We start from the raw sequence: 9,050 nt of genomic DNA on the forward strand, positions 1-9,050 counted from the left end.
TTTTATCTTAGGTATATGCTTTTATATTATTATTATGTTCGGGGGGAGTTGTTGTTATAATCTCTTTGGGAAAATGGTAGTATATGATGAGCTTAGAAAGAGGCCCTGATGAGGGGATGCTACATTCCTTAATGCTAAGGAAAGGTGCCACATGGGCAGCCAAAGCAAGAGGTACAGAGGGGTATGGATGAGAATGTAACGAAGGAGATGATTCTCCCTGGAGACATCCTGGGATTAGCTGCAACACCTGAGGGCAAATCCAATTAACTTGAACTTGGGAGGGAATGAGTCTCAAGTAAGAGGGAACTTGAGTGACGAGATACAATTGTATATAAAGTATGTTTTGAGGTTCTATAGGTGTAGCTTTTGATTTTGAACCTGCTTGTTAAGATTCTAAAGACCACCGATGGTTTGGAAGCCATCTTGTTATTTCTTTTTAATAAAGCATCTTTGTTTTCAATGATCCAAGTTCTTTTTGTTGGCTTTGAGTTATTTCCAACAGTGTCAAAATTCTAAAGCAGGAATTAAGTTAATAAATCCCTCTAGAGACAATGGTCCATCATCATCTTGTGCAGGAAACGTTGGATATACCATTGTTCTATAAATCCTTCTCCTTTAAAGACCAGTTATCATCTTTACACAAGAGATATTGCAGATTCTTGTAGTTCTTCCAATCCATAAAAAGCTCCTTTCCCCGGGGGGGGAAAGGTATATTTGGGTCCACTTACCCTTTAAAAGCAACTGTTCTACCAATCCAGTTTTCTTAAAACCATATCATTTCATCTGAAATCTGTTTTAATTCTGTTTTTCTTTGTTTTCAGGTTTCAATTACTTTACCCTTGTGCTATAAGCCACTTTCCCCACACTCTGATTGGCATCTGTAAGAACTTTACATAAATACACATGTCGCTTTTGCTTGAGTAGTATGGACATGGGAATCATACAGGGAAATGGTGTTCGCACATTGCTTACTATAAGTAATCTAAAAGGGCTTTTAGTCTAGATCAGTAACTGCTTTTACAGAAAGGAATGTACAAATAATTTATACCAATTTGGTCTCCTGGGAAAAAAAAGAGGCACTTCCAAGTAACCGAGTGTTGGTAAGACTCCTAAGTGTGTATTTGTTAGGACTACTTGAGGACTTCCGGTTGAGGCGCTATATTGAAGCTATGCAGAGGAACAGTCCCCCATTCTGTATGCCCGAAAGTTTGCGCCTGGCAGCCCATATGGGTGAAGTCGAATCCTGGAGGAGCCAACGATAGAGAGGAGAAGACCCTGGGGTATTGGGGGAGATCTGCGACTCTTAGATCCTGCAGGGGAAAGTCCTGAAAACTAGCTCAAAATAGATAGGTCTTTATGATCTGATCTGTAGAAGTGGCAGCCAAGCCGGTTAAAGGTGGAAGCAAAGATTGAGAGCAGTATGGAATAGCAGTGAAAAGTGGATTAAAAGGGATACCAACGAAAGAAAACTTTGACATCAGAGTGAGAGTGAGGCTCCAAACCGAGGATTGAAGCAAGCGGCGGATGCAGTGGTAGGAGCTGGCGTGTTGGACAGATTAAATGGTAACAGAGCAGAGAATCTGATAGATGGTAGACCGGGGCAGAGAGAAGAAAAGACACCTTTTGGGTTTCTGCTCCTAAGTTACTGAGATCCAGAGAGAAAGACTATTGGGTTTTTTTTATCTTGTTTGGTGATAGAGACTGAAGTAGATTGAACTTAAATAAGAAGTGAAAATGGTGACCTATAACTGGAATGATTGTGCATTTTGAGAGAAGGGAAGATATCTTGAAGAAGAAAGAAGCAAGCTGAGTAAAGGAAACTGGGACTTTATAACTAATCTACAAGTAATTACACATATTGACATATATTTTATTTAAGAAGTATATAGATAGTATTAAAACTGTGCATTTATAAAATAGCTATTTACAAACAACTGACTAACTTATAAGAATTAAGTGTTCCAAAAAACAGATGGTTTATTTAATTAATTGAGGAATTTTTGATTATTGCTTATGAACTGTTGATTATTAGAACTGATTTGAAGATAGAATTTATACTGGAGAACTGAAAGTTAATTGTAAAAGCATGGTAGAAAGTCAATAATTAATCTTGAATATTTCAAATACATATAGTGCAATTTAAGAGATATATTAGAAAAAGAGTGAAATAAGAGGTAGAATATAGAGTACAACAGAAACTGAGAGGTAGCTTTCAACTATATTTGTGAATAGTAGATTGAAAAGATTTGTTAAGAGCATTGAGAATGACAACAATTACGAAAGTTGGAAAAAAAGATGATGAGTATACCCTCCCCCGCTGGACAAAGATCATTGGATACACTGTTGGGGGCAGAGAAACTAGCACCCACACCAACATTGCAAGCAGTTCAGTCTTTTCTTGCAATGATGCAAGAAATGATGGTAGGAACACAGAAACTTATAGCAAGAAACCATGAAGACTTGAAAAGTGAAATGAAGAATGATATAGCAGAAGTGAAAGCAGAGATCCGGAAACTGGACGATAAATTTGGAACAATTCAAGAAGCAGTAGCAAGAAATTAGCAGAAACTGACGACCATGGAACTTAGAACTGAGAACATAGAAAAGAAACTTGAAAAGACTGAACAAAATTGGAAAATATTTTATTGTGAACTCCAAGAGGCAGTGGTTCAGCTTGAGCTGGAAAAAGCGGCGTTCTTCCTTAGATTCCAGAACATCGTTGAGGATAGGAAAGAAGACCTACACCCTCTCATGGCGGACTTAATAGTGGAGGCCTTTCAGAAAGACAAGATGGAGATTCTGAATGATGAGGTCTACTGTGTGCAAACGCACTATGCACGTAGACACAAGCTCCTAAGGGAGATCCAGGTATGCTTCACAAAGAAAACCACTAGGGATCTCCTGTATGGACGAATGAGGGATGAGCCATTGATATACAAAGGCCATGAAGTTGTTAAAACAGATTAAAACAGATACCGAGGAGGATGAGAGAACAGAGGAGGAACTACAATTCCTCTCATCACAAGTGATTAAAAGCAACATAGCATTTAGATGGCTAACTCCAGAAGGACTTTTGATATCATGGCAGGAGAAGAAGTTTAAAAACAATTCCCTCGATAAGGTATGTGAATTCTACGGACGTTAACTGAGAATGGAGGAAGAACAAGAAAGTAAAGAAGAAGCGGAGAGCAGAAGCCAAGAAGAGATAACATCAGAGGATAAGGAAACAGAAAAGGAAAGAAGAGAACAGAAGAAGAAAACAACTGACTGTGGAGAGAACTGAGAACAAGAGTCATAGAGTACCAACAATAAAACGAACAGAGGGATCGCCCTACTATCCCTTAATATAAATAGACTAAACATATTACCCAAAAGGAAGCAAATTCTCATGAAACTCTTAAATCAAGATGCAGACATTACATGCTTACAAGAGGTGCATATCCCGAAACCAGATGGACATTTACTAGAATTCTCTAAATTGGGTAAATTACATCTGACCCTGACAAATGAAAAGAAGTATTTCATGTTAAAAATTGGCTAAATTCAAAATTAATATATAACAATGATGATGAAAGGATACTCCTTATAGAGATAATAATAGAACAAAAAAAAAAAACACTATTGGTAGCAATTTATGGCCCAAACACCAATCAAAAGGAATTTTATCATAAACTTTACAAGAAAATTATAGAGACCAAATTAACAAATATATGTGTGGTAGGGGACTACAATGCAGTGTCAAATATAGAAAAGGACTATAAAAGTAGCAAAAACAATAAAAAAGAGGAGAAAACTTCCAACAACATTTGATAAATTAGCCAAAGAAGTGAACCTAAAAGATGCCTGGAAGGAACTAAATCCAACTAAAAGTCAATTTACCTTCTTTTCCAACCAACACAAATCGTGGTCCAGGATTGACATGATCTGGGTGGACTCAGAATTACTGAAGAAAGTAGAAACAGTGGAAATATTGCCAAACACCCAGGCTGACTGACCACAATCCAATTAAAATGATTTGGAGAGGCAGGAAAAAGACAGGCAGATGGACTTTTAATAAGAGAGTTAAAGGATATACCCAAATGACAAAGAAGGAACTGAAGTTATTTCTTGAAATTAACATGAATGAGCAGATAACAATCCAGAACTTATGGGACATAACAAAGGCCTATTTGAGGGGCTTAACAATAGCCTATGCAGCAAAAAAATAAAAATAAAATAAAGATAGGAAAAAGCAACAGAGTGTAAGATAGGAGGAATTGGAAAATCTGGAAGTTGAACTGCAAAAAGACCCGTACAATGAATTAATCAAAAAAGAATTACAGTTGACAAAACATGAAATAAGTTTAAATTTCCAAGAAGAAATGGCCAGGAAATTGAAATTAGTTAAACAAAACTACTTTGAACGCGAATAAGCCTGGGAGATGGCTCTCACACAAATTAAAGAAGAGCAGGAGAAAAAAAATTATAATATTACTACAGGATAACAATGGATCATTGTGCACACAAATAGACCAAAAGAAAACAATAGCCCATTTTTTTTGCTAATTTATATAAAAATGAAGAAATCTCAGATGAGGACATTATAGAATAACCCCAAAAGAAGTAAGAGGCAATTGGAAGACAAAAAACCAATAAAACTCCAGGACCAGATGGTATACCAGTGGAATTCTATAAGGAATTCCAATATATAATATTGATGGAGTTATACGATGCTGCCTTAAATTGAGCAAAAATACCCCAAACATGGACAGAAGCTCTGATAACCCTTATTCCCAGAGAACAAATGGACCCCCACCAAATTAAAAACTACAGACCTATCTCACTCCCGAATGTTGATTATAAGATTTTAGCAGCAATAATGTCTGAAAGACTGAAAAAAATATTAAATGATATCATCCATCCAGATCAGAATAGGTTTCTCCCAAATAGATACATAAAAAATGCAATAATAATAATGGATGTCCTAGAGTATTACAAGACTAACTCTAATAAGCAGATGGCAATAATGTTTTTGGACGCCCCAAAAGTGTTCAATAATTTAAATTGGAAATTCCTCATTGAGTAATTAAATAGGATGAAATTTGGTAAAAAATTTATAGGACTGATTAAAACAATATATTCCACACAAAATGCAAAAGTAGTGATTAATGGAGAAACCACAATTTAAAAATAAATAAAGGAGTGAGAGAGGGATGTCCTCTTTCCCCATTACTATATATATTATCAGCGGAGGTATTATTGACTCAGATAAGGAAAAATCAAGATATTCAAGGATTGACCATAAAACAAGAGACATACAAATTGCAAGCGTTCGCTGATGATATGGTCTTCATAATGGAAGACCCAAAAGAGTCAAGTAAAAATCTAATGCAAGAGATAGAGGCATTTGGAAAAGTAGCAGGGCTTTAAATCAACAAAGACCAAAATAATAATTAAAAACTGTACTAAAAGGCAGAATGGGGAATTGACAAAAGAATTAGGGATTCAGATAACGAAAAGAATAAAATATTTGGGGAGTTGGCTCACAGAGAAATGTTCTACAATAAAGGTGGATAACTATGATAAACTGATAGATCAGATACAGAAAGACCTAGACAGATGGGCAAGTATACAAGTCTCGTGGATGGGAAGGATAGCGACCATCAAAACAAATGTGTTACCAAAATTATTATATCTTTTCCAAACTGTGCTAGTCAAACTAGGGGGAAAATTCTTCGAAGAGCTGTATAAAAGAATTGCCAAGTTCATTTGGCAAAAGAAAAAAGCCAGAATAAAATATAAATTAATGCAGGATAGTAGAAGTAAGGGAGGATTGGCCCTACCAGATTTTGAGTCATACTACCAGGCTGCAATTAGTACCTGGATTGGGTTAATCTGGCAGATAAAAGAATACTGATGTTAGAAGGCTTTGACTACAGCTTGGCTGGCACACGTTTCTTTGGAATGGAAAAAACAGATGTCATAATTATTTTCAAAGGCACTGGGTGAGAAACACCTTGCTACATGTATGGGAAAAAATCAAAAGAAACCACTATGTGAAAATACCTCTCTGGCTATCCCCAATGGATGCACTAATATACCCCAATGCTATGGATTGGAATAAAACAATAAAATATAAACAACTGATTACAGATGAAAGTGAACTAAAAACACAAGAATTGAAATAGGGTGGTGGCCATATATCCATATCCAAGATATTAAATAGATAAGGAACAATTTGGCTTTTATAATATAGTTCAGGAATTAGACAAAATATTACAAGGAGGTGAAAAAGATGATTACTAAAATGTATAATTACTTATTGGAATTTAAAATGGAAGAGGAGACAGTTAAAAAGAACACGATAATATGGGCCAAAAACTTTGGCCACAATATTGATTTAGACCAATGGGAACGAATATGGCAAACTAATTATAAACTAATGTTGTTGGTCTCCTATAAGAAAAATATTTATAAAATATTTTATCGGCGGTACCTTCCACCAGCGAGACTAGTTAGAATGTTCCCCAACCTGTCAGCTAAGTGTTGGAAGTGTAACCCTAGCCAGGGAACGTATTTTCACAAGTGGTAGACATGTCCTCAAGCACAAAAGTATTGGCTCAAAATCCGAGCATGGCTAGAAAAATTAACAAAAAGAAAGACTGAGTTTAAATCAGAGATTTTTCTATTGGGAATGTTAGAACCAATATGAGACAAGAAGTACCAACATCTAATACCGTACATTATAACAGCTGCAAGAATTGCTTTTGGCCAAAAATGGAAATAGACCATTGTACCCACAGACCTGGCAGTAATTAACAAAATTTATCAATGCGCAGAAATGATCAGATTAACTATGGTATTAAAAAACAAGGAAGGAGTTTTTTTTTTATAATATGGAATATATGGTATAATTGGCTAAAAAAAGGAACTAAAGATGTTTAGTGAAAATGAGCAAGGCTACCTCTTAACATTCAGATCTTTTGAAATGTCTGTAGGCGTTTCCTTTTGAAACTCCAATTCATGAGTTTTCTCTTTCTTTCCTCTTATTTTTTCTTTGAGAGTCAGCTTCGGCCACCTATGTTAAACACTTGCAACCCAGTCCTAATTCTATGTACTCAGAAGTAAGCCTCATTGAGTTTAATATGCTCCCAAGTGATTCTAAGAGATTCCAGGGAGCTTGCAAAATTTTTAAAAACTCAGCATCCTGGCATATTTAATTTGTATTATTATTATTATTATTAAGACTCAGTAATTTAGGCTTTCCTAAGCCACATCTGTAATACTTTTGGAAATGAGGGGCCTTGCTTTTCATATCCAATAGGAGAACTAAGTAGCAGATTACCAGTGGTTGCTTCTGCATTTTGCATTTTCAAGTGTACTTCTCTCCATCCTATCCAGAAGTGTCCTTAAACAAACAATTAAAAAGAAAAATAGTGAGATGTTAGCCTGGATAAAACCCTTTGGCAATGTGCAAACAAAATATGGCACACATTTCTTTGGAGTACATAAACTCTTACCATTTAAATGAAAGATGTATTTATTTCCATTTCTCAAAATGGACTTAAAACATCTTTTCAGTCACCAGACTCTTCTGTGCAGGTACAAGTAGTGTGCAGGCAGTAGAAGGCTTAATTGCCTCTTATGCTGAAACACACACCTGCAATTGTCTCCAAAGATTAAGACTGCATATTGCAGGCAATCCTGTATTTCTTTGGGCCTTTACTTATTTTTGGCTTGGTTAGCATACACGCCCACCTGGCAATCTGAAATGTAGTGTTTGTTCAGCACTGAAAATAGCTTAAAGTTGCCAAGATGAGAGGGAAACACCACCAGCTGGGGAATGTAACAGGAACTCAATGCTATACATACAAATTCATCCAGCAAAAAGCAGATTATTCAGCAATGTTTTTGGTGTTTTCAACTTTTACTTGCAGCATCCTGTGCTTTTTAAAAGTGAAACTCACAGGTGCATTTCCCAACAATCTTGAGATTGGTCCTCATAAAGAGGATTTTCAGAGCAGAGTGTTGCAAATAATTAAGCATCTCCAGGCAAGAGTTACCGTTTTTCCAGAGGGGTCCCTTCCATTCCTTTGGCAGTTTGATGAGAATAGATCTGTTTAATCCAAAAAGAGAGGCATAATTGTGAGGCATAAATGTAAAGATTTTACATAGTGAGGAAAAAGAATCAATGACTGTCTAGAGAACAATGGCTTTTTCTCTGTTTCTCAATACAAACTCTTCCTTTTCTCCATCTTCTGTGTGTAAAAAGATCTGTGGTCTCCAACATGGTTCGATAAGCCTCGTCAGATGGTCTTACGGACCAAATCAAGCCTATGAGCCAGATGTTCCCTATTGGACTTAGGAGTAGAATGACTCCAAATCTATACACCCGTTTAGTTATCTCTATTTGACCCCCTCACCAATACTTTTACAAAAACAGTCCCATCCTTTCTTGTGATTTTGCTATATCATTGTCGCATCTGCTCTGGCTCTTTAAGACTGAATATATTATATTAAATCCCACTGCACTAATGTGGTCTCCCTTAAATACTAAGGAAATGTTAGCTCTTCACCAAAGCAATATATTAAGAGTTGGAAAAGTTTACTTTTTCATTACTGGTCTTTGAGATATAGTGGGTTAATAAATATACGGTTCTTTAGTAAAATATTTTAGCTTACCTTAATTATAAAGGGTACTGCAATAATAATCATTATAAATATTGTCACTGAAAGAGCCAATAGGATGTAAATAAATTTGCCATAGTTATCTGTGGTTCGGCTAGGAAATGCTGGGCATGATCCATTGCTGTTTACAAATACTGAGCCAAAAATGTGTTAAAGATGTTGGCTTTAATGGTGTCGTCGTTGCAGTCTTTACCATTAGGTCCTATCAGGGGTGGGATGGACCTTGAATCTTTTAGTTTGTTGTTTACAAAATTGTAAAAAGCATTGGTGGAATTGGTGCTTAGAAGGTTTTCCTCTTGTTTAATGTGATAATTGGTACATTCGGTCTTTATTTGGTGGCATAAATTTTTGTATCGGCTTTTGAAATTGGCAACGTGACCAGA

The sequence above is a fragment of the Pseudonaja textilis genome, unplaced genomic scaffold, assembly GCF_049901715.1.
Source record: "Pseudonaja textilis isolate UNSWEBS1 unplaced genomic scaffold, rPseTex1.2 PTEXCTG73, whole genome shotgun sequence".
Lineage (NCBI taxonomy): Eukaryota > Metazoa > Chordata > Lepidosauria > Squamata > Elapidae > Pseudonaja > Pseudonaja textilis.